At 43.7% G+C, this 27,492-nt stretch overlaps 1 protein-coding gene and 1 pseudogene across 3 annotated transcripts in view; both read left to right on the top strand.

The window, feature by feature from the left end:
• The window catches only part of Dlgap2 (DLG associated protein 2), a 757,651-nt gene that overhangs the window by 23,188 nt on the left and 706,971 nt on the right, over positions 1–27,492 (top strand). The window lies entirely within an intron of this gene.
• On the top strand, positions 17,188–18,449 carry Gm3160 (predicted pseudogene 3160; annotated as a pseudogene).

Genomic DNA, 27,492 nt, shown 5'->3' on the forward strand with positions numbered 1-27,492 from the left:
GTCAGGCTTGCAGTAGTACTGTGGAATAGCAAGAGTGGAGGGCTAGTTTCTGATCGTGCCAGCCGTTCCCTCTGTTAGAAGGTCTAGCCCGGTTATTGAATTCTAAGATCATTTCCCCTCTGTTGCCCCTGTCCCCTCTGGAGAGCTTGGTGACGCTGTCACCTATTTCTTCACTTCCAGTTTTCTTTTTTCTGGTCAGGAGTACTCATGCTCTCATGTGAAGCCTGCTATCCTCCTGCTGTGGAGTGTGCTATGTGGACATTCCCGCTGTGCCTTTTTTCTATTTTCTGGTAGATTTTGTTAACATTATGACCTTCCAACATATCAATTAAAATTCCAGTCTCAACTGTTTCGTTTAAATTTCCATTGCTCCGCCCCCATATCTTTTTAAGGTGGCACGATATTTTCTCAGCTTTCTCTGTACAAAGTTGTCTTATCACTTGCTGTGTGATTGTCTGCCTTTTCTTTTTCTTTTTTAATATTTATTTATTGTTATTATATCTAAGTACACTGTAGCTGTCTTCAGATACACCAGAAAGAGGGCATCAGATCTCATTACAGATGGTTGTGAGCCACCATGTGGTTGCTGGGATTTGAACTCAGGACCTTCAGAAGAGCAGTCGGTGCTCTTAACCACTGAGCCATCTCTCCAGCCCCTTGTCTGCCTTTTCTATGGAAACTTTTAGGATTCCCTTTGGCTTCCCTTTACAGAAGGGTGGTTGGTTGCATTCACTTAGGCTCTAGCTGTATCTTGTCATGTGGGCTAAATTTTTTAAGATGTCTGGACAATTAGCACACCATATTGTGATAGAGCCTAAACCCTGAGTTCAAGTCTTCGTTTAGAGGGATTGCCGTTGTTTTAAAGGGGAAGGTGATTGTAGTGCTTACGGGAGGGGCTGTGAGGTGGGAGGTGCCAGGCAAGGGGTGTTTCAGATGCCTGTCTATGAACGCTGATAGGCATTCTGTGGGTGCTGCTGTAGCTACGCTCTGCTCTCCCAACTCGGGCTCTCCACCTGTTGCCTACGTTTTTGAGCAGCTGGGGCAGGCATTCTGGCATCTGCACAGTTACTGCTCTTCCAGCCTCACAGATTACTTCCTGTCTTATCCTTCCACTTGATGTATTCTGCGGATGAGTTGAACCTAATGACACCGTGTGTCTTACCCACTCCCCTCCTTTCATCTCCACGGTTTGCTTTCTTTTTAAACGCCTTCGCTGCCCCTTAATTTGATCTCGGAAGGAAGAGAAAGGTAAATCTATCTGGCCACCCCAACACCTCCCGCGAGACATAGCATAGAGCTTTATTTTATCATAGCTTTGGGGGTTGAAATGTAATATAATTCTCTGACATTATTCAAATGATAATGGCCCGACAGTCTGTTAGGTTATGGACTTCTTCTATCTCTGCCTGCCACTGGAAGTAATCTGTGGATTTTTATCATTGCGTAAATGAACATGGAGTGCCAGGGAGCTGGTGTGTGATGGCTCTGACCTGCCTGGGCAGCAGGCATTTGTACACATGCTTCCCTCTGTGAGCATTGTCTGAGAGTGGAGAAGAAATACAGTTGAAGCCACAGTGAAGAATTATGTGTGTGTGTAAAAGACAGGCCGCAGTGAACCCTACAACAAAGCCTGGGCTTTCTTTTCCCTAAGACTCGTGCTTGACAAAGTGCCTGAAGCAAGCCTTACTTCTTACGTCCTTCCACGTCTTCTTGCTTTGCCCATAGGAACCTGGAGTGGTGACCTCCTGGAGAAACCTCAGGGAGCTTGGAGACCTGCAGGCTGGAAATGTTGTCTTTAGACACCCAGTAGCTCTAGCTTCTTGGATCATAGAACTCCAGTGGTGGCCCGAATAGACCGTCAGGGGAGGATTACTAATAACCCTCTGTGCACATGCGCAGTGAGCTTTATCTCCTAAGTTCAGGGGATTGGCGGTCTGAGAGACATTCCTATAACAAAACTACATTTGGCACCATTTATGTGAAAAGAACTCCTCAGGTTTATATCTGGGAAAACACAATAAAAGCCCGGTGCCTGTATTCCAGCTGAGGCAGATGGATCAGGAGTTTGAGGCTGGCCCGGGCTACTGACTTCTCGTCAAAAACAGAGAGGAAAAGTGAAACAGTCCAGAAACAGTGCTGAGCCCTTCTCCATCCAACACAAAACAGCATTCGGAGAGGCTCCGTGGGAAACAAATATGCTTTTCTTTCTGTCGGGTGGTAGTGTTTTCGGTCTGTGTTTAAATCACAAATGTAGTGTTGGGTATCATTACAGGTGTGGATTTTACTCTGAAGGCCTCTGCTAGAGTTTCCAGGCTCTTGGGCCTCTGTATAATTGAATTGTACAGAGATGCATGGGCAGTTAAAGGAAGGGAGATAGGTTATTAAAAGAGAACTGCAAGCAAGCTCTGAATCACACCAGATACGGCCTGTGGCCTGGCTCCCAGCAACAGAGAGGAAAGGCCTGGCCCTGGGGTGGGGCGATGCGTGTGTGATGTATGTTTGAGACTTTGTATGGGCCATTTACTTAGTTGTCCTCTCTCTCCAGCTCATGTGATGCAGGCTATTATTGAGCATGCTTCCTTGGTTGAATGAAGCCCAGGTGTGCTAAGGCTGTCTCAGTCTTAGGTTGCTCTTACCATTTATGTGCTAATCTCTGGGATGTTTTTTCCATTCTAGTCACGATATTCTCTATTATTATTATTATTACTACTATTACTATTGTTATTATTTATTTTACATCCCAACCATAGTTTCCTCCTCCCTCCTTTCCTCCCAGCCTCTTCCCCCATCTCCCCTCTGCTCCCCCTCCATTTCTCTTCAGAAAAGGGCAGGCCTCCCACGGATATCAACCAAACACGGCAGACCAAGTTACAGTAGTCATCTCCCCTCAGATTAAGGCTGGAAAAGGCAACCCAGCAGGAGGGAAATGTTCCAAAGCATGCAAGAATCAGAGACATACCCCTTCCCCACTTGCCCAACCGTAACATTTATGCAGAGGGCCTAGGTCAGCCCCGGCAGGCTCCCTGATTGCTGCTTTAGTCTCTCGTGAGCCCTTCTGAGTCCTAGTTAGTTGATTCTGTGGGTTTTCTTGTGTTGTCCTTACCCCTCTGGCGCCTACAGTCCTTCCCTGAGCTCTGCCTGGTGTTTGGCTCTGACCCTCTGTGTCTCTTTCCAGCAGTTGCTCTGTGAAGCTTCTCTGATGACAGTTGGGTTAGGTACCAATCCATGCAAGCTATGAGTATAACAGAATATCATTAGGCATAACTTCATTGACTTTTTTTTTCCCCAGTCATGTTTAGTATTATTCTAGGTCTCTGGGCTATCCAGTCTTTGGTTTCTGGCCCTCCAGATAGTGTCGGGGGTGGACTCCCTCTAGTGGCATGGGTCTCAGGCTGGACCTGTGATTGGTTGGCCATTCCCAGCACATCTTGTAGGCAGGATAAATTGTAGGTTGAAGGTTTTGTGGCTGGGTTGGTGTCCCAGTCCCTTTCCTGGAAGTCTTGCCTGGTTCCGTCAGATGGCCAATTTAGGATCCGTGAACCCCATTGCTAGAAGTCTTAGCTGAGGTCACCTTTGCGGATTCCTTGGAGTTTCCATTGTACTAGGTTTCTAGCTCTTTCTCCAGATGACCTCCCCTGCCCCCAATTCCAGTTGTCTCTCCCAGTACCCTCTCCATCCCTCCACTGACCGATCCCACCTGTTTCTGTGCCCCACTGGAAATGTCTATTCTATTTCCTCTTCCCAGGGAGATTCATACGCCCTGCCCCCCTGAGCCCTCCTTGTTACTTAGCTCACTATTCTCTATTTCAGTATCTGTGGACACGAGTACCTGAGCCCATGGCATAGGTATTTATATCATGGCTTCTTGACCCACATATGTATCTGTTGCAGAGAGGCATAAAATGACAATCAGTAAAACCTCAGGCATGCAATGCTTCATTTGAGGATGGATTTCTTTAGAGGAAACAATGTGAAGTTAAGAACTGAAGCAGAATAAAAGAAACTGCGGAGTTTCTAGCCGTAGGCCTGCATTCACAGCTGCTGCTTTCATGGCGCCCAGGGCTCACCACCAACTGGTAGGGTAGCGTCATATCAACACAGGAATAGTTCCAAGGATGGGACCATGGGTGGTAGTGTGACTATGGGTGGAGGTATGACCATGGGTGGAGGTGTGGCCATCGGTGGAGGTGTGGCTATCGGTCGAGGTGTGATCATTGGTGGAGGTGTGATTAGAGGGGACTGAGAGACATCAAATGAACAAAGTAACAGTTTTACTTAAAATGTCAGTAATTACAACACCCTAGGGGACCGATTCACTTGCTAGGTTTAACCAGTTGCCCACAACTCTTCGAAGGGGTGATAACATAGCATCATGAAGCATGGGTTACAAAGTGAGGAATTCAGAAACCTGGGAACTTTGAAATCCTGGGGACACAGTAGGCTGCTGTACTTCAAAAGGAGTGTGATGCGTGAAACTGTGTGGGAAAACAATGGTGTGTAGTGTGGCTAGGTTTATAGAAGGTTTGGAGTGACCCCACGTGTATATTTGCATGCTGCTTAAAAGTTCATTTTAAAGGAGACATTTGTATAGAGCAGGGCTGCTGTTTCCTAGCGACAGAGTCAAGATGCCCTGTCCTCTGTTCAGACAGGGTGAGGATGCTGCAGCTCTAGGGGGCCTCAGAGGGCTCCTGAGAGGCCTGATCTCACAAGCAGACCCAGGAGAGGACAGGATGCAGGAAGGAGGGCGTGTAAGTGTGTCCTAGGTGCGATTTATTCGTTCTATAACGCCCTTTCAAGAAACTGGTCCTACTCTGATTTGCTGAAAGGGTTTGTTAAGAATAGGAGATAGGGAGTTATACTTTGTGATTGGAGACATACATGATGCATGACAGATGCTATTTAGCAGAGGAATGTGGATCTTGGTGAGAAAGGTGCAGAGGGCGTGACATGCTTTTGCTCTCAAGGCCCATTGGCTATTCAGAGGGGAAATGCTATCTAAGCATAGCATCAGGCATGCTCGAAAGGCACGAGTCGCCGCGTGCTAGCTGAGTTGGAAAAGCGAAGGATTATGGGAAAACACAAAACGGAAGGCCCTAACTCCAGCCTTGAGCCTTCTCTGATGGTGTCCTACTTTAAGACCTGTTTAGAATGACACAGAAGCCACAGTATCTGGAGGGGGCCCAGGGCGATGGAGTGCCGGGTGCTTCGCATCTCTGGACGTACTTCCGGATTTTAATTGGAGAGCCTCATTTGGGGGCCATGCTTGTTCCCGTGGCTTGTTTATGTCTCATGGCTCCCTGATCTGTAACCAGATTTAGTTTTTATGGTTTAAATGTGTTGATGAGGTGCTGAGTCACGATTTCTTCCTCCAGAAGGCGTGACTCTGCCCAAGTGCAGAATCCAGGGTGTGTCCTGCTGTGCGAGTTGCTGCCACCAATGCTGGTTCATTTTGACAAAGAGCAGGCATAGGTGTGGGCTCAGCTCGCACAGTTGCTAAGGCTTCTCGCCTCATGAAGTGAAGGGACATGTGGTGCAACGTTTTTATTTCTGTTCCAATTCAGAGGAAATACTTCCATCACCAATCTTTTTTGATTAAAAAATTATTTTTGGAATTAAAATAGTTACAGCATTTCCCCTTTTCTTTCCTCCGTCCAAACCCCTCCCGTGTACCCCCTGATGGGTTCTTTCTCAGATTCATGGCATCTTTTTCTTTAATTGTTGTTTGGAAGCACTCCCCACCCCCACATACACACCCCACACAGTCCACATATTCTTACCTGTATGTGTATGATTTCAGAGCTGACCACTTGGTATTGGATAACAAATTGGGGTGGGGGTCTCCCTTGAAGAAGACTGTTTCTCTAGCTCTTAGTATTTCTTAGTTGCTTGTAATTCTTTGGGGTGAAGGCTCCATGAGATGTTTCCTCTTTTGTATTAATATACCTATCCATGCCATAGTTCAGGTTTTGTTTCGGCAGCACTCTTATAACAAGTATAACTCCCCGATGTTTCTGGGAGACACAATCTCACAGTTGGTCATCTGGCTCTTAACAATCTTTCAGCTTGCTCTTCCACAGTTTCCTGAGCCTTGGGTGTGGGAGTTATGCTGTGCATGCGTCCTTTGGGGCTGGGCACCACACAAGCACATGTTCTCTGCGCTTTAACACATTGTGGTTCTCTGTAATGATCTTCATCTGTTGCGGAAAGAGGTTTGAGAACTTATCTGTAAATACAAGGATAGATCTTGACAGTGTAGTCAGAAGTTATGTTGGCTTAGTAAAGTAGTAGTTTCAGGCTTTCCTCCAAGGTTCGTGGCCTCGTTAGACCAAGGTAGAGCTGCCTAGGTTTCCAGAACTGGGCATGACTTCCCTTCTGTTGAGAAGGCTTTAGGTCCAGTTAGAGAGCTGTTGGTTAACGCTGGGATATTTATGCCACCATTGCACCCTTAGGGTGATCATTCCATGCTTGTCACTGCTATAGTCCATAACTGTCATATCTGGGTAGGATTATTGGTTGCCTGCCAACCTTGGAGGCTTGCGTGGGACCTTCTAGTACCATGAAAGCTAATACTCAGAGGGTAGGTTTTTCAGGCTAGATCCAGCTCAGATTTTTTGGATCCCGTATACCACTATTATTTTAAAGCCCCTACTCAGGTATTTTCGTATGTCCCATGAGTGATTCCATCCATTTGGGGAGAAGAAAGGAGATCAAATGTACATACATACCTTTTATATGTTCCTGTCATGTCACTACAGAAGAGGGCTTAGCCCTCCTGAATCTTCTAGTGTGTCTTTGGACAAAACAACCACTAAAAAAATGGTTGTGATTTTAGGGTCCTTGTGCTTTTACTGCTCTGGGTTTTGTCACATGAGTTAAGTGATGAGATGTCCCACGAGTTAAGTGACAAGATGTCCCACACGTTGGTAGGTGGTTAGTTTTGCGGTTCCATTACCTGTAAGTACCGTGGCATAGCACTATGTTATAGTGCTGAGGTAGCATGCTGCCTCTAGTGTAAGACTTCAATAGGTTCCCACAGATGGAAGTGGACCCTGGACAAAGAACAGTAGTGCTCACACAAATTCTAGCCATGTGACTTAAAAAAAAACTATCAAAATTTGCCCCGTAGAGTTCAGATATGTAATCTATCCAAGGCTGGATGAAATTCTAGATACAATTTTGTTTCAGTGACCAGAATAAATTAAATAAGGCTTGGTCCATCACTAATGCAATCTGACACTAACTAGTTTGTGGTATGCACACTTCATTAGAAAGCTTGGCCAGAAATGTAGAAAGTTTTAAAGAACGCTTGAACAGGAGCTTGGAGTGTTAGGGAGCCCAGGTGAGTCAGAGCCAGTCCTTGACTTCTGGACTCTGGTTTGGGCCTTTGAGCTTCTGTCTGTCCTTCCTACAAGGGTTTTATACATACATACAGGCATTTGATATATAACTCATTGCAAAAACATGATAACATGAACTGCATAATTTCCAAAAGCCATGCTGGGTTTACAGTGGCTTGGTAATCTATAAATTTTACTAAAAAATTACATTCATTTGTGTATGTGTGTATATACAAGTTATATGCACATATATGTACACATATATGCTACGACTCATGTATGGAGGTCATAGGACATCTGTGGGAGCTGGTTCTCTCCTTCGAACCCATGGATGTCTGGAATGGGATTCAGGTCATCTGGCTTGGTGGTAAGTGCCTTTACCCATCGAGCCATCCCCAAAGCCCAGTCTATGCATTTAAAATGGTATGCTTAGGGAAGCTTTGGTTTTCCTTTGTGCCTGTGTGTGCTGAGAACATCCTTAGGCCTGTCAGGCTGTGAATGGAAAATTTTACAACGGAAATTCTTCACTAAGTGATTCCTGCAGTGTGGGTGCCACATGCTGGCAGAGGCAATCTCTATTCATTTGCTATAATAGGATCAAAGCAGGTACTTTCCAAGGAGGTGGCATTTGAGTTAACTGACTAAAATGACATTAATACACAGCAGTTTTTAAGGTATGTGTGAGTCTATAGTGTATTCTATGTAACATCCCCCAAAGAAGGCCTGACATAATAACAGTAGCTTAAGGGACAGATTAGTATTTCTGTAATAGAAACAAGTACCCAAGCTAGGGCATAGAGCTTGTGATGTTCCTCATCCCTGGGGATTTGAACTTCTTCATTTTGCTGCTGGCCTGTCTTTAGCTTTGGTCATCTATCTCATGGACCGAGAGGGATGCTGGGGCTTCTACCATCTCAGCTGTTTCTTAGACAGCAGGAGGAAGGATGGTGAAGAAGAGCATCTTTTCCAGAGCTACACATGATTTAGGAGTCATATACCCCATTCCTGCTAAACTTTGCTACTCAGAACTCAGTCATATGATCATTCCAAGTTTTAAGGAGAATGAGAAGACATCTTTATCCTAGAACAGTTGTAGCCAACTTTTCTGGAGAGGACTAGGTAGGGGATACACTAGGTGTGTGAGACCCATAGTCTTTGGTGCAGTGACTCTGCTCAGCCACAGTGGTGTGAGAGCAGATGACAGTCTGCTGCAGTCAGTAGTGATGCTTGACTTGGTTTCCATGTAATTTTCATATATCATAAAGTATTAAGTTTCTTTTAACCATTCAACAATGAAAATCTAGTTTTAGCTCGTGGGCTATATAAAAATGGGCAGTGACATTTGTATGATTTGTTAGAGTTAGCCAGCCCCTATTCCAGAGTGCCAGGAGCCATCCAGGAGAAGCTAAAAACTAGCTGATGATCTTTCGGAGATGGTTCCATCATGGACTGTAAAGCTATGATGAATTTGCTCTTCTAGGCAAGGTCAAAGAGATGACATTTGGGGAAAGATACCTTCTATTAATATGCTCGCCCCCCACGACCTTGGGCATGAACTCTACAGCCAGTCCCACAACATTCAGAGGAAGCTCCATGCCCAGGCTTTCTAACATGCCCAGGATTCCAGGATTCCGGGATCCCAGGAGCTTGGCCACACCAGGATCTCAGGATCCCAGAGGCAGCTTGACTCCCAGGAGCTCTGACACACCCAGGATCTCAGGATCACAGGATCACAGGATCACAGAGACAGCTGGATTCTGAGGAGTTCTGACACAACCAGGATCACAGGAAGGACAGGCTTCAGTCAGATATACCAAGGGCAGGTAGCACTAGAGATAACAAGATGTCGGGAGGCAATAGTAAGAACATAAGCAACAGAAACAAAGGTTACTTGGCATCATCAGAACCCAATTCTCCCACCATAGCAAGTCCTGGATACACCATCACACCAGAAAAGCAATATTTGGATCTAAAAATCACTTCTCATGATGGTGATAGAGGACTTTAAGAAGGGCATAAATAACTCCCTTAAAGAAATACAGGAGAACACAGGTAAACAGCTAGAAGCCCTTAAAGAGGAAACACAAAAATCCCTTAAAGAACTACAGAAAAACAAAATCAAACAGGTGAAGGAAATGAACAGAATCATCTACGAACTAAAAATGGGAATAGAAACAATAAAGAAATCACAAAGGAAGACAACCCTGGAGTTAGAAAACCTAGGAAAGAGATGAGGAGTCATAGATGCAAGCATCACCAACAGAATACAAGAGATAGAAGAGAGAATCTCAGGTCCAGAATATACCAGAGAAAACATTGACACAACAGTCAAAGAAAATGCAAAAAGCAAAAAGCTCCTAACCCAAAACATCCAGGAAATCCAGGACACAATGAGAAGAGCAAACCTAAGGATAATAGCTATAGAAGAGAGTGAAGATACCCAACTTAAAGGGCCAGTAAATATCTTCAACAAATTTATAGAAGAAAACTTCCCTAACCTAAAGAAAGAGATACCTGTGAACATACCAGAAGCCTACAGAACTCCAAATAGACTGGACCAGAAAAGAAATTCTTCCTGTCACATAATAATCAAAACACCAAAATGCACTAAGTAAAGAAAGAATATAAAAAGCAGTAAGGGAAACAGGTCAAGTAACATATAAAGGCAGACCTATCAGAATTACACAAGACTTCTCACCAGAGGCTATGAAAGCTAGAAGATCCCGGGCAGATGTCATACAGACCCTAAGAGAACACAAATGCCAGCCCAGATTACTATACTCAGAAAAACTCTCAATTACCATAGACAGAGAAACTAAGATATTCCATGACAAAACCAAATTTACAGAATATCTTTCCACAAATCCAGCCCTACAAAGGATAATAGATGGAAAACTCTAACACAAGGAAGGAAACTATACCCTAGAAAAAGCAAGAAAGTAATCTTTCAACAAACCCAAAAGAAGAAAGCCACACAAACATATTCCACTTCTAACAACAAAAATAACAGGAAGTAACAATCACTTTTCCTTAATAACTCTTAACATCAGTAGACTCAATTCCCCAATAAAAATACATAGAATAGCAGACTGTATACATAAACAGGACCCAACATTTTTCTACATACAGGAAACACACCTCAGTGACAAAGACGGACATTACCTCAGAGTAGAAGGTTGGAAAACAATTTTCCAAGCAAATAGTCCCAAGAAACAAGCTGGAAAAGCCTTCCTAATAACAAATAAAATCAACTTTCAACCAAAAGTTGTCAAAAATATAAGGAAGGACACTTCATACTAGCCAAAAGATAAACTCAATTCTGAACATCTATGCTCCAAATGCAAGGGCACCCACATTCATAAAAGAAACTTCACTAGAGCTCAAAGCACATATCACACCTACAAAACAATAGTGGGAGACTTCAATGCCCCACTCACAGCAATGGACAGATCATAGAACCAGAAACTAAACAGAGACACAGTGAAACTAACAGAAGTTATGAAACAAATGGATCTAACAGATACTTATAGAACACTTCATCCTAAAGCAAAAGAATATACCTTCTTCTCAGCATCTCATGGTACCTTCTCCAAAATTGACCATATAATCAATCACAAAACCATCCTCCACTGATATAAGTAGATTGAAATAATCCCATGCATCCTATAAGATCACCACAGACTAAGGCTGGTCTTCAATACCAACAAATGGAAACAATGGAAAGCCCACATATACATGGAATCTGAACAACACTCTACTCAATGACAACTTGGTCGAGGAAGAAATAAAGAAATTAAGGACTTTTTAGAATTTAATGAAAATGAAGACATACCATACCAAAACTCATGGGACACAATGAAAGCAGTGGTAAGAGGAAAACTCATAGCTCTAAGTGCCTCCAAAAAGAAACTGGAGAGACCATGCATTAGACGCTTGACAGCACACCTGAAAGCTCTAGAACAAAAAGAAGCAAATACACCCAAGAGGAATAGATGGCAGGAAATAACCAAACTCAGGGCTGAAAAGTAGAACCAAAAAGAAGTTACAAAGAATAAACCAAACCAGGAGCTGGTTCTTTGAGAAAATCAACAAGATAGATAAACCCTTAGTCAGATTAAAAGGAGGGCACAGAGACAGTATCCACATTAATAAAATCAGAAATGAAAAGGGAGACATAACAACAGAAACCATGGAAATTAAAATTATCAGATCCTACTACAAAAGCTTATACTCAACAAAATTGGAAAATCTGGATGAAATGGACAATTTTCTAGATAGATACCAGGTGCTAAAGTTAAAACAGGATCAGATAAACCATCTAAACAGTCCTATAACCCCTAAAGAAATAGAAGGAGTCATTAATAGTCTCCCCACAACAACAACAACAGCAACAACAACAACAACAACAACAACAACAACAACAACAACAGCAGCAGCAAGAAAACCCAGATGGGTTTAGTGGAGAATTCTATCAGACCTTCAAAGAAGGTGTAATACCAATACTCCTCAAACTATTCCACAAAATAGAAACAGAAGGAACACTATCCAATTCATTCTCTCAAGCCATTGTCACACTGTGTATTTTCCCTTGGAGATGGAACAGTTTCTGCTAATTAGGAACCTGTCACAATTTCCATAGAGGACTTCATAAGAAATCTTTTTTCAACTTCTATCATGTTTGATGTTCCAAATAGATTTTAAAAACTGATTGAGTCCCTGGTAGTGTTGGTGCAGGACTTTGATCTCAGCACTTGGGAGGCAGAGGCAGGTGAATTTCTGAGTTCGAGGCCAGTCTGGTCTACAGGGTGAGTTCCAGGACAGCCAGGGCTATACAGAGAAATCCTGTCTCAAAAAAAAAAAAAAAAAAAAAAAAAAGAATTCTTAAAATTGTACTTTATAATAGACCTGCTATTAAGTCCTTTCCTATGTCAAAACTGCAATGTGAACTCTGCCAGTCTTCAAGTGTCACTAGTTAATTACTTCTGAGATAGCAAGCAGGCATCTACAACTTGGAGCACCTTCCAAGAGGTTGTAAAACCATTAACCAAAGGTCATAAAAGGGAACTGATGATTTACTGTAGGTCCAAGGACAGAAGATAAAATATTGACTGGGTTTATCTATTCAAAACTTTAATGGTAACTGAGTTATGGTCTTTAACTCTCCATGAACCTGTAGAGCCAGTGACAGAGAATGAATGTCTAGTCTTAATGAATACATTTGTAAACATCCTCTGATGTAAACGTCTTATTCAATTTATGGTTTGAAATTATGTTTGAACTTCTAGTGAATTTTTGTTTTAAAGGATGTTTGGGAAAACCATGTGATCTATTCCCCTAGAAAATATGTAAGAAACTTGGAACGATGACATTGCAGGACATTATTCCATCAGAGCAGGAGTAGAGAGCAAGATGTGGAGGAGGGCAGCAGAGTAGACTATCTTAGAGGTTAAAAGGGAACGTAGACATTAAGAGGGCAATATGCAGAATGCTAAGGGAAAGAGGAAAAAGGAATAAGATGCAGAGAGAGCAGAAGGAGCAGGCAGGCTTCTCCTTACCATGGGACAGTACAAGTCTTTTCTCAACAGCAAGGCAGGCTTAATCTTACTAAAGAAGATAAAGCTTTCTTCTTACAGACTTGGGTTTAATTCATTTAGCAATAAAAGAGTAGGAGCTTTTTCTTTCTCGTTGCAGTAAAGATTAGAGCTCATTTTTCATCCAGAATGAGTGAGTTCTTTCTGCACTGGTGCTTGGCCTTTTGCTCCATATGCAAGTGAAGTGTGACACTGTGGGCACAGGCTTTGAGATCTCCCAGTGCTCACACTCGCCCAGTGTGGTACATAGTCTCTTGGCAGCCTTCGGATCAAGATATAGAACTCTTAGCTCCTCCAGCACCATGTCTGCCTGCACGCTGCCCTGCTTCCTGCCATGATGATAACTGACTGAACATCAGAAACTATAAGCCAGCCCCAATTAAATGTTTTATTTTATAAGAGCTGCCTTGGTCATGATGTCTCTTCACAGCAACAGAAACCTTAAGTAAGACACGGTTTCTCACCCCTGACCATAAAATTATTTTTGTTGCTATTTCATAACTGTGATTTAGCTACTCTTATGGATTGTAATGTAAATATCTGACATGCAGGATATCTGATGTGTGACCCCTGTGAAAGGGTCATTCCACTCCCCCCAGAGGGGTCGCCACCCATAGGTTAAGAACCACTGCTCTAGAACTAGAGTAAAGTAGTGGCTGCCAGGGGACGGGATGGACTTTTATCAGCAAGTACCCTGCTGCCCAACACTGTGCCCAGGTCCAGGCACAAATCCAGGAGGGCAGGTCTCCGTTCTCAGACAAGTGGCATTCTTACATAAAGTACTTGGGTGACGCTGCCTCTCACACACACTGATTTCGCCCTTTGCCCTTTTAACATGCTATTAATTGTAACACACAGCTCTCCTGAGGTTGGTGCAAAGTTGTTAGTCCTTTGAAGTAATCCTGGCTTGACAGATAAAGTGGAGACTTTTCACTGTGCAGTGCTGCCTCCTTACTGTGGGCTGTATTGTGGAGGTTCAGGAGAGGACTCTGGAGGGGCAAGGCAGAGTTGAGGTCTGCAGTGTGGCAAGTGTGCTGTTGGCGCCCTCTGCTGTCTGAAAGCACCTTTCTACTTGCCACCCGTGCAGGTGTGTGTGTGTGCAGAAGTGCAGCTGTGTGTGTGCAGGTGTGGGTGTGTGTGCATGAGTACAGTGTGTGCACAGGTGTGCAGGTGTGTATGTGCAGGAGTGCAGGTGTCTGTATGCAGGTGTGCATGTAGACTCACACCTGCTCTTGGTGGCCAGTTTCTACCCGTCATCACATAAGGATACTGTTTATAATTTTTTAAGTAGAGCTGACTTTTGTTGGTTCAAATGACAGAGGTTTGTTTTCAAATGACTTTTGGCTTTGAGTATCAATTTTGGCACATTTTATTAAAAATTAATAATAGCAAAAATGAGGACAAAATTGATCATTTCTTTTTGAATAAAAATTTTAGTTTACTTTTTATCTGTTTATTTTTGTGATAGTGCTGGGAACTGAACCTGGGGTATCATTTATTCTAGGTGCAAACTTTCACACTGAGTTTTAGCCCCAACTCTATTTTGTTGTTGTTGTTCTTAATATCAAATTGATGGAATCAGACATACTTGTCAAGAACATCATGTCATGTAAAGGATATCTGTTTATTTTTCTTTTTAACTGGTAAACATTGATGATTGTTTCTTGTAGGCTGGGAAACCAGATGTCTGACCTTAAGGCATGGCAAGGCCAGTGGCTCTTTTCTTTATGTCCTCAGTTAACCTTAGTTACCTCCCTAAACGCCGTATCTTAAACGTGGTGACTTGGCAGACAGGGATTACACACAGTACTTTTCGGAGAACCTACTTGAGACAACACACTAGTGAATCCTCAAACATGGTCTCCACTGATGAAATGCTGTCTGTGCTCAGGTGAAGAGAGCCAGGTGTGTTCACCATTGCTGTGGAGTTGTGTGTTTCAGTGGAGCTGTTCCCAAAGCAAGGGTACATGGGCTAGAGTCAAAAACAGGTCGTGTCATCGTTTTAGCTCCTTCAAATGTGTTTCTGGAAGAATTAGCTAAGTTGTTTTGAGCCTCATGCCAGTGACTGAAAATCTACATGGGGAGTTGCCAGAAATAATTCATGTATACAAGATCATGTTTCTGGGCTTAAACTGAGCCCCTTTCCCTGGACGTGAACCCAGACTTTGGGTGGGAGACTATGCAGTGAAGTGTTTTCTTTTACAACTTCCCTCCTAAGCGTGTGCGTCTGTGTGGGTCATCTCCCATCTTCTTTCTCCAAAAGCAATAAGGATATATATCTCATCTTATTTGTGCATTGGTCTGTTTTAAAATTTGAAAGTATAAGATCCTATTGAAGCCTAAAATATTGCAGAAACATTGAGGCCAGGGTGACTCCTTGTCACACTTGGCCTCTCTCTCTCTCTCTCTCTCTCTCTCTCTCTCTCTCTCTCTCTCTCTCTCTCTCTCTCTCCTTGTGATGATCCTTCATGAGATCATCTTGGTGCGAGGTACCCATGATGGGAGGAAAGGTTGCAGCAGCCGCTGGTTTCCAAGGAGACCAGGTGCAGTCATTTCACTGGCTTTTGGTGTTCTCAATTCATAGAAAATGACTCAAGGGCACATCTACTGAAACCATTGGTAGGGATGGATACATGGCTTTACACAAAGAAGAGAGCACTGTCATCAGAAGAGGTGTTTGTTCCATTCTTGATAGGAAGAGACCTATGAGTTTGCAGGCAACCAATCTCTCAAAACCACCAGATTCTCAGTAGTCTCATGTTGAAAACTGACTAGTTAATTTTCAAATCATCTTTATGTGCTAGGTGTGTGTGTGTGGTATCTTCTGCAATAGGGGCCACCCTCAACCCCTGGGTGGCAACCAAGGGTTACATGGACAGTCTGTATTATTTGGGGAGTCACTTGGACTACCCTGACCAATAAAAGGGCTTTTCTTCTTCCTGGCTCCTGTAGAAAACACAATCAGCTCAAGTGGCCTAACTTTCTATAAGACACACACACACACACACACACACACACACACACACACACGTATATGTCTTTGTATATGTATACATAATATACATATATGCAAACACTTATATGTATTGTGTATAATTATTTTAGGGAAATACAGAATAATACAATTTCTTTCTTTTTTTAAATAAATAAGTATTTTCTAAAGTAGTTTTTATTTTATTTATATGAGTACTGTAGTTGTCTTCAGACACACCAGGAAAGGGCATTACAGAAGATCCCATTGCAGATGGTTGTGAGCCACCATGTGGTAGCTGGGAATTGAACTCAGGACCTCTAGAAGAGCAGGCAGTCAGTGCTGTTAATCACTGAGCCATTTCTCCAGCCCAATACAATTTCCTAAGGTTGTATCAGACAATCCTGGAGTTATTTGTCCCTCATACCTCCTGTCTGTGTTGACTCCATTCCCCTCCTCAGTTAGAGCCCTGCCCTGGTTTTCTGCTTCCTGCTTCATTTCACCTGTACCCTGTTATTCTCCTACAACCCAACCCCTTGCCCCAGTGCAAGCTTCCAATTAAGGGAAGCAATGAAACAGTCCTACCCAGCTTCAGTACTAGTGAACCTCAACAGTGACCAGTATGGCAAGATCATCTGCGTAGGTACAATAAGTGCTACTCACATGCTAGTGGGAACCAACATCTGTCTAATCGGACTAACAGGAAGAGAATCACGCCCGGTGCTGAAAGTCTAGCTAGCTTCCTGGGGCTGGTGAGGCCTCGGATCATAAAAGAGAATCTATTACCACCACTCTGCTAAAACAGATGATTCCTTTCTAACATTCTGTGTCTTATCTATACTTAAAGATGAGTGTAGCTACCAACTCCCATCCCAGAGCCTCTCTTCACAGCAAATGGTGACCCACCCCTCTGTTGGACACAGTACAGAGATCAATAGATTGTAAAGAGCCCAGCTCTGGAAGATTATGACTCTGAGAAGGGGTGGAAAGATTGCAAGGGCCAGTGTACCAGGAAGTGCACAGTGAAACAGACTGTCCTGGAAATAGCTGCAAAGACAAGACAGGGACAATGCCAATATCAATGGACATCTCAACACGGGTGGGGATAATTTCATGGTGTCCCACCACTAGACAGAGAAAGGCTGAGAAAAGGAGAACTGGCCCCTCATATGGAGGAGCCCCAATACTGATTGGAATGGTCATCCATTTACATACAAATAACAACAGAAGACTTACATATTAATGCACGCACATGCAAATGTATGTGTTAATAATAAAGGAAAAGAATCTGGAATGTTACAGAGCGGAGAGAGTGAGGAGGCTGCGTCTGGTTTCCACTCTCACAGCCATTGCAGTACATTGAGCTCCATAGAGACAGCGCCGGGGCAAGCGCGAGCCGGACGGGCACTGGGCGACTCTGTGCCTCGAGGAGGAAAATCAACTAAACATGGGCAAAGGAGATCCTAAGAAGCCGAGAGGCAAAATGTCCTCATATGCCTTCTTTGTGCACCTAGATGCTTCTGTCAACTTCTCAGAGTTCTCCAAGAAGTGCTCAGAGAGGTGGAAGACTATGTCTGCTAAAGAAAAGGGGAAATTTAAAGATATGGCAAAGGCTGACGAGGCTCGTTATGAAAGAGAAATGAAAACCTACATCCCCCCCAAAGGGGAGACCAAAAAGAAGTTCAAGGACCCCAATGCACCCAAGAGGCCTCCTTCAGCCTTCTTCTTGTTCTGTTCTGAGTACCGCCCCAAAATCAAAGGCGAGCATCCTGGCTTATCCATTGGTGGTGTTGCAAAGAAACTAGGAGAGATGTGGAACAATACTGCAGCAGATGACAAGCAGCCCTATGAGAAGAAGGCTGCCAAGCTGAAGGAGAAGTACGAGAAGGATATTGCTGCCTACAGAGCTAAAGGAAAACCTGATGCAGCGGAAAAGGGGGTGGTCAAGGCTGAAAAGAGCAAGAAAAAGAAGGAAGAGAAAGATGATGAAGAGGATGATGAAAAGGAGGAAGAAGAGGGAGATGAAGGTGAAAAAGAAGAAGATGATGATGAATAAGTTGGTTCTAGTGCAGTTTTTTTTTCTTGTCTATAAAGCATTTAACCCCCCTGTACACAACTCACTCCTTTTAAAGAAAAAAATTGAAACGTAAGGCTGTGTAAGATTTGTTTTTAAACTGTACAGTGTCTTTTTTTGTATAGTTAACACACTACCAAATGTGTCTTTAGATAGCCCTGTCCTGGTGGTATTTTCAATAGCCACTAACCTTGCCTAGTACAGTCTAGGGGTTGTAAATTGGCGTGGAAATTTAAAGCAGGTTCTTGTTGGTGCACAGCACAAATTAGTTATATATGGGGACAGTAGTTTGTTTTTTTTCTTTTGGTTTTATTTTTGGGTTTTATTTTTTTCATCTTCAGTTGTCTCTGATACAGCTTATACAAAGATAATTGTTGTTCTGTTAACTGAATAACACTCTGCAATTGCAAAAAAAAAATGAGGCTGTTTTGTTGACATTCTGAATGCTTCTAAGTAAATACAATTTTTTTTTATTAAAAAAAAAGAGTCTGTACACTCAAGAGACTGTGAGGAGTGCATGGGAGGCTTTGGATGATAGCCGGGAGGGGCTGCAGGGAGGGAAGAGAGGGGGCAAAGTTAGGTAATTCTATTTCAATTAAAAACACTTAATATTTGACCTTGAGTCCCTCATCCCTTTTGTGGAAAGCCTCTGTCTCTAAGTTCTGTGATGGGAACATAGTCTACCTCTTCTCTGAAGACTCTCACCCTTGTCTGGCCTTACCTATGGGTCGTCTGAGTTGATAGACTGTTTACTAGCTGTTAAGGGTTGCAGGTATGACTTATATTTCACTGGAGCTATTTCTGGGTTTCCCATTTTTTCTATTGGTCTATGGATTTGTCTTAGGGTTTTACTACTGTGAAGAGACACCATGACCAAAGCAACTCTTACAAAGGTAAACATTTTATTGGGGCTGGCTTATAGTTCATTCCATTGAGGTTTGGTCCAGTATCATCATGGCAGGGAGCATGGCAATGTGCAGGCAGACATGGTGTCAGAGAAGGAGCTGAGTGAGAGGTCTACATCTTGATCAGAAGACAGACAAAGGCTGTCCCACACGGGGCAGAGCTTAAGCATAGGAAACCTCAAACCCAGCCCCCACAGTGACACACTTCCTCCGACAAGACCACACCTACTCCAACAAGGCCACACCTCCTAATAGTGCCACTCCTTAAGGGCCAAGCACTCAAACACTTGAATCTATGGAGGCCAAACTCATTTAACCACTACAGGATTTACTCAGTGATGATTCACTCTCTTTCAAAGGAGACCTAAGGAGGTAGACTGAATGTTATACTCATTTTCATGAACAGAAAATAGTGGACAGTATTTGTGAAAGTCCAGTGTACAGGTTGTGACCACTTGGAGGGATGGCAAGGACTCCTGGACAGATGCCTAGTCTAGGACCACATAGCAGGGGTGGGAGTGGGGAGAGCAGAGCACAGAGCTGAAGAAGAGCCAGCCCAGGATCTAGGCTAATTATGGAATGTGAAGAAGGTTCTTGTGACTTTTCTATGAGAGGCCCCTGGAGAAAAACGAATTTGAGGATCATTAAAACCAACATCTGGAACTCTAGGAGAGGATCGCAAAGGCCCATTATTGTCTACTCAGTGTGGGATTCAAGGGAGCAAATGCCTGGGATGCTCCCTCACTGGGGAAAGAGTCATCCTTGCACCAGGCAGGGCCTAGCATGCCTCCCCTCAAGAGCCCAGAGCATCTGGCTCTGCTCCCTGCTGTGGGAGCCTCTGGGGACTTGGAGCCCTACAGCTCAGGGACTGAGCTTGTGAGTATATTTGGAGTTGGGAAAGTTTCAAGAACACCCAGGTGGTGATGTTTTAGGACCTCTGTCAGAGAGGATTATGACCAAGGTCTCTTTCTAGAATTCAGAAGTCATCCTGCTCTAGAGGAAGACTGTAGGAAAACGGAGAAACCCAGTAGTGAGGGTGACACTCATCCTTTGTCATATGCAATGTGACAAAGAAGTGGGAGCTGTCCGGTTTTGGTCCTAAAGGGCTGGGCTTCTTGGTTTCGTGAGGGCAGGGGGCAGTTGAAGAAGCTTCTCTCCCACACGGTGCCCAGTGGTGAGCGTGAAGTGTGGTGAGAGGGGCAGGGGGATTTAGAGACATGCCCTGTGTTCACATAGAGCCTGAGTCTAGCTGATCATTACTTATCTGATTCTGTTTGAAATGAGAGGATTTAAAGGCTATGTGATAGTACCTGTCCTAGGTAGATACAGATGAAGGATTGGGTACTGCTCTGTGGCAAGAGCCAAAAACCCTACTGTGGGCTTTTGTACGCCATTAAGAGGTGCCTGGAGCTTGCTTTGGGATTCTGTCAATCATCATTTGAACACAGAGTGACCAATGGATACCTGGTTCAGAGAGGGGGGCTCCCTTGCTGGTACTCTTTGTGCCTGCAAGCAGAAAACGACATTGCTGAATGTTATTAGAGTGTGTGATGGTTTGTATATGCTTGGCTCAGGGAGTGGCGCTGTTAGAAAGTGTGGCCTGATGGAGTAGGTATGGCCTTGTTGGAGTAGATGTGCCACTGTGGGCATGGGCTTTAATACTCTCATCCTAGCTGCCTGGAAGCCAGTCTGCTAGCAGCCTTCAGATGAAGATGTAGAACTCTGAGCTCCTCCTGCATCATTCCTGCCTGGATGCTGCCACATTCTTGCTTTGAAGGTAATGACTGAACCTTTGAACCTGTAATTCAGCCCCAATTAAGAGTTGCCTTGGTCATGGTGTCTGTTGATAGCAGTGAAACCCTATCTGAGACACGGTGCATGTAGGGTGAGTTTACTTGTGGCTTAAGATTGAGTCATGTCTGGAATGGAATTAGTTGATTACTTGATTGAGATGGTCTCCATTAGCCAGTGACTTAATGAGTTTAGTAGTACGTTGGTTGGTGAGCTCTAGGGATCTAACTCTCTCTTCCTCCCTAGTGGAGAGATTTCAAACACATGCTACTACATCTGGATGTTTTTAATGTAGTATTTTAGGTGGCTGAATAAGATGGTCATGTTGCGTAGACAGAACTGTACCCAGAATTCTGTTTGAGACTGAAGGTGTGGGTTGCTTATTGTAGAAGCTGTGTGCTCTGTTGTGCCATGAGGGCTCCTGTGAGCTCTGGACAACATCTGAGCGTGAGTCTCATTTCATTTTGACCCAAAGCCCTCTTGGTGCTGGTATCCTGTTGGCTGTGAGGATTTCCTTGCTGATTTGGCTGTGTGGGAACTTAGATTGTGTGACAAAATCAAGGGCTGTGTGCTTTCATAACCTGAGCTGGCAGTGGGATAACTGTGGCTGGGCTCAGGCACACAGTGCACGGTGATTTTTATCTCTCTCTCTCTCTCTCTCTCTCTCTCTCTCTCTCTCTCTCTCTTTTCTCAGGGATAGGACATGGCATTTGTAAGCCACACTTCCTGCAATGACACTTCCTGCAGTACGGAAGGGCTCTCACACCAGATGGAGCACCTTGCTTTTCTGTGAATGGTCTTGTCCTGACTTCCTGGCCAAAACAGAGGCTTTTGAAAAATGCTATCTCTAGTAATGATTCATTTTGTGTGAGGCTTTGCACAAAGAAATTCAAAGTATCCAAGGAAGTAAAGCCTGTTTATGGGAGGTCATGGGGAGCCACGCAGCTGTGCTGTTCGGCAGACGTGGGCTTATGGTTGCATCTTCTCTGCCGATCCTCTCATACAGGGCTTGGGATTCAGCAGAAATTGCAAAATCAATTTACATTGGCGACTGTTTAAATCTCCACAAACTCTAAACTTTACATCATGTTTATTTCGACTTCGCTGGCCACAGTCATCTGCAAATGCCACAGGGAATTTTTGAAAATGCTCAAATCTCAAAGGTCACATTCTTAATTCCTGCTGTACAAATGCTTTTTTTTAATGCATGGCTCTGAGGGACTTAAACTTACATGTATTCTATAGGTCTCTCTCTGAGGGGATGAAAAATACCCGTAGAAGCCTTATGACAGACTCACTAACAGGATTGGACCCTCCCTTGTTATCCAGACCCCACCGGCTATAGCAGAGCACTTAAACCAGGCCTGCGAGCTTTCCACAGACCCCAGCTTTTCCACTACAGGGTTAATCTCGGTCCAAGATAAAAGTCTGCCAGGGCTGGTTAACTGTGTGGTTCAGACAGCTCACCATGAGGTGCTTCTCCTTGCTGCCTGGCGTGACACAGTGTGTGTGCACCCTCTGAGATCTGTCCCAGGGCGCCTTCTTCGTTTAACTATTATGCGAGTGGGGCTAGGTATGGCTCAGTAAATTTATTTATTAAATGTTTGGTCCTGAGCTACATCCCCAGAATGAAAGAAGTAATACTTATGAAGGCAGTTAGTATTTAGCACAAAGTGAACGGAGCACACAGAAATGCAGACTCAGGCAGGAGCAAATTCTATTCTGTAGAGGACACTGCTGTTATAGCCTGGTGAGCGCCTTCAATCATAACACCATCAGAAATGTAATTTTAGGCACTTGTCAATTTTAAGATTGCTGATTGCCAAGGTTTAAAAAGCTAAAATCAGCAGTTAAAAATCACATATTTAGGCCAAGATATTTAAAATGTCATTTACCCTGTGTCACTATAAAAATTAATAAGTTTATCCCCTTTTTACTCTTATGTGTATTTTTATTTTCATCTTTTTCTTTTAGTTTAAACTTTTTATTTTTTTCGAGAATTTCATACACGAATACTATATTTATTTCACTTACATCCTCTCTCCTTCCTGTGTCTCCCCTACTCATTCTTGGATCATCTCTTCTTTAATTATTATTGGTACACATACAAACATACACACACATACATGTAAACACACCCACACAGCCACATATATACACATTTGTACACATATATACATAAACACATGTATATATCCATAATCTCATACATATACACTTAGACACACAAATGCACAAGTATACACATGCGTATGCACACCTACACAGTACACATACATACATACATACATACATACATACATACACATACAAAACACATAGGTACACACACACCCTACTGAATCTATTTAGTGTTATTCCTATGGATATATATTTAGGCTGACCACTTGGGATTGGATAACCGCGCAGGGAGCTTGTCTTAGGGTTTTACAGCTGTGAACAGACAGCATTTAATTGGGGCTGGTTTACAGGTTCAGAAGGAGCTGAGAGTTCTACATCTTCATCTGAAGGCCAGGAGGAGAGTCTTATTGCCCACACCCAATAAGTAAGTGACACACCTACTCCATCAGGGCCACACCTCCTAATAGTGCCATTCCCTGGGCTGAGCACATACAAACCACCACAGAGCTAATCCTTGGAGAATGCTGGTTCTCACTCTTAGAGCAGCCATTGACTGTCCATGGCTTTTTATCAAGGGGTGTGGCCTTGTTCCTCATCTAGGTTAGCATGTCAACTGGTGGTGTCATTGTAAAGGTCTTGCTTAAGTGACCACGTTGAGATTTCATGACAGATTTCTGTCATGTCTAGAAGAACTCTCCAGCAGCAGGCACTCTGATCCTCAGGCTCTTACACTCCTGTCCCCTCTTCCTCAATTTTCCTGGAGGGGCTTGCATTGTAGATGTAACAGTTGCCGTGGGCTCCCCCAGTCACCTGTTCGCTACATGTTGACCAGTTGTGGATCTCTGTAACAGTCTCCATCTGCTGCAAAAAGAAGCTTATCTGATGAGAGGTGAGAGAGCTAGTCTGTCTGTGGGTGTGAGGCTAAGTATTTAGAATACAGTTAGAAACTACATTGGTTTAGCACAGTAACAGTCATAGGCTTTCCTTTAGGAAGATGGCAGTCATAGGCTTTCCTCTAGGACCCATGATCCCCTTCAGCCACATGGAGCTGCCTAGGTTTATGGTACCAGACACGAAATTCCTCCTGTTGAGCAGGTGTTAAGTCCTAGTAGCTGGCTGATGTTTCCCTCCAAGATAAAAGTCCACTACTGCTCCACTCTCCCATCCTTGCTGACTGAAGCACACTTCTTCCTCTTGGGCTGGTTCCAATTCAGGCTTCATTGTCACAGCTTCGTGTAATGGCCTCACTGGGGCTCTATTCAGGGACTGCATTGCACACATACCTGGCCTGAACAGCTCTCAAATAATTATTTCTCAAGTAGTTAGGTTGATGTAGGCAGGGTGGCAGGTTGTCTTATAAGAAAGGGATTGGACAACTTAAAAGACTGTTGGTAAGGCAGGTCTCAAGAAAGAAGTGGGGTGTGTGTGTGGGGGTCGGGTTCATATGACCTACATGTTTGTGGCCACTGTGAAAGCCACAATGCTCAGCATATGAACTATGGGATTTGGGCCTGGTGGGGTTTCGGTGTGTGCATGGAAACAAGCAATGCTGCCCAGTGTCAGAGTTTCACCTGGAGGCAGATGGGATGGAACCAGGTCTCTTCCATCCTCTTTGCCAATAATCAGAGATACTAATTAGTTGACAGGATCAGGGTGCCTGCTGCTGGAGAGTTCTTCTAGACACGACAGAGAAATCTGTCATGAAATCTCAACATGGTCGCTTAAACAAGACCTGTCTTGTCTTCAGTCTGCTTGTGTTGGATTTTGACTTTGCTAACACACTTGTTACCAATAAGCATCTTCTTGCTTGGAGTAGCACCACAGCACCACGTTTATAAATGTGCTATGTCAACCAGAGATGAAATGTGTTTGTTCAGAGTTTTTGCTTCTATCTTCACTGTCACTTGCTATAATATTGTAACCTTTACTTTGTTATTCATTAAGTGCTGTCAATTCCTAATAATATAGATAGAAGGGAAAGAACTTCCCTTTATAGAAGGGAAAATAAGTACTGTTTTCTCGAGTTTCAAAATATTAATGGATTCAAAATACAAACTCTGAATGCAAACATGAAAGCATTTGGGGACACGCTACAACCACAAGTGCTGTAAGTGAGCCCCGGTATTTAGAACTCTCTTAAAGTGAAGTGTTGTCAGATGGCCTGTCAGGAAGGGCTGAGTGGCTGAAGATTAGGGGATGGGGTAGACAGAGGAAAAAGGACCCATGTGACATGGCTGTGCTGGACACGCAGTGGGGTGCTGAGGAATTTACCCTAAGCTCAGACCCACATGAGCTTCCACACGGAATCCATCTAAATGCCCTGAGATAGTTGCTATGGGAACTATGATTTCATTTCTTGACATAAGTTTGTTAGAATTTTCTGAAACAACAGTTATTTAACCCAAGGTTTGTGCCATAATTTTTTTGGTTTTTTTTGTTAAAAAAAAAAAGAAGTTGGATGCATTTAGGAAATAACACCACTATTGTTCAAGTGGTGGGAAGGCACTAGTTCTGTTTTGCCGCATGCTCTAGTCAGTTCTAAGACCTGGAAGATCTTACAGGACTGTACCCTGAGTGTTTCCTATAAACCATGTGTGATTTCAGACTGCCTGGAACTGATGAAAGCCGATATTAATGAACACTCTATGCTGCTAGACTGTCAATTATTTATAAATAGATAAGATACTCTATCATTTAATGAGTCAATTTCTAAAGGTCAACTGTTCTCAATCACCTACCTGTCTCTAGGTGTAAATTCATATTGAATATTTGATAAGATATTTTGATTTCCTGATAGAATAAGAGTTGAGAAACAATTTGGGTTAAATTACCGATATGGGAAATTCCAAAGAGCATGTGTGAAAAGGAGTAGAGGCTTAGGCTGTACACGGGGATGGGGTGCCAAGGCTACCACCTGTCCTTCCTCATCCTGGTCTTTACTTGGCAACAAGGTAATGGAGACCCCAAGTAGCCCATCCTCCAGCCCAGCTTTATTGGTTATTATAGTTGGCCATTCCATTCGCCCATTGTGCCATTCATAGTGTGCTAATCCCCAAGAATCCATCTTCTGCCAATCTCATTCTGGCCTTACAGCATTTTTAAGATACAGGGATCTTATCTGGTCCCTGTCTATATCCAGGTCTCCTTCGGTAGTGGCTTTGAGGTCAGTTAATAAGAAATAAGGTGCCTACCCCACATATCATTGTACCATGTTGGGGCTCAGAAGCAGTATCTGTCTGTGCTGCCTAAACATAGGGTAGGATGAAGAGGGTCTTGGGTCTGAAGCACCCGAGGGAGTCTGTCCTTGTACCTTAAACCATGTATGATTCCCCAGAGTTATAGGAAAGAGGGCACCTCTTGGAAATTATTTTATCATCTGGCTGGATTAGGTTTTCACCAGTTGCAAGACTCCCTATGACCTCTGGACCTCCCCGGATAAGCCCAGTATTGATGGCGTCTGTGTTGCTGCTGAAGGATTGATCAAACCTACATCTGTTCAGACATGGTACAGCGGGTGATTTACCTGCACTCCGTTCCCTTGGAAACTTGTTTTAAAGAGAGCGGGGTTAAGGATGTGAAAACACATACCAACCTTTCTTGCATTCATCTTCGCTTAGTCTCATCTTCAGATTTTAGAAGCAGTCTGGCAGTGTCATGTATGTGATGAAGTTCCTCAGATGACGATTTGCTGAGCTTTAACAGCTGCGTGCAAAAGACAGATACAGTTTCCTCGCTGCCACACGCAAAGGGCCGAGTCATTTTGTTATAACAGCCGTCTCTGGACAGTGGTGTGTGCATGTCAATGGAAAGTCGGGCTTTTTGTGAATCCACACACCTCCTGCTAGAGTGTTGACTGAGAGGATGAGCTGAGCTAGAGAGTTTCCTCTTCTCCTTTCTTGCCCCTCCTTCTTCCCAAGAGACAAGAGTGAGGCTGCCATCCCAGGTGGTTTTGCTGCTCACAAGTTCGAGGCTAAGGAACACCTGGAACTTATTTTTGGCCTCCAATTTTTGCTTGCAACTTAATTAAAAGAAGGCATCATGAAGTGATAAGCAAATCCCCAGTATATATTTTGATTTCCCAAGGAGTTACAAGAACAAAGTCATGTTGCCATGACAAAATGCATTGGCATTGAAGTACAATAGACCCAAATTCTGCCATCTTGGAGCTGAAAAAGTCAGGGTGTGGTACTCAGAGTCTGTGCTGGTTAGTTTTAACTCTCACCTCAACACAACTAGAACCACCTTCGAGGAGAGACTTAGTTATGTAGCTCATGCTGGCCCGTGTGCATGTCTACAGGGTACTGTCTTTATGAGGTAGGATGACCTGCCCTGGATGTAGGTGGCACAGTTTCATGGGCTGGGCCTTAACCTTGAACTGAATGTGTAATAGCAAAGAAAGTTAGGCACTGTACTGACTGGTTTTGTGTGTCAACTTGACACAGGCTGGAGGTACCACAGAGAAAGGAGCCTCCCTTGAGGAAATGCCTCCATGAGATCCAGCTGTAAGGCATCTTCTCAATTAGTGATCAAGGGTGAGAGGGCCCATTGTGGGTGATGCCTCCCTGGGCTGGTGGTCCTGGGTTCTGCAAGAAAGCAAGCTGAGCAAGCCAGGGGAAGCAAGCCAGTAAGTAATATCCCTCCATGGCCTCTGCATCAGCTCCTGCCTCCTGAGTTCCCGCCCTGTGTGAGATCCTGTCCTGAC

The sequence above is a fragment of the Mus musculus genome, chromosome 8, assembly GCF_000001635.26.
Source record: "Mus musculus strain C57BL/6J chromosome 8, GRCm38.p6 C57BL/6J".
NCBI classification, from domain to species: Eukaryota; Metazoa; Chordata; class Mammalia; order Rodentia; family Muridae; genus Mus; species Mus musculus.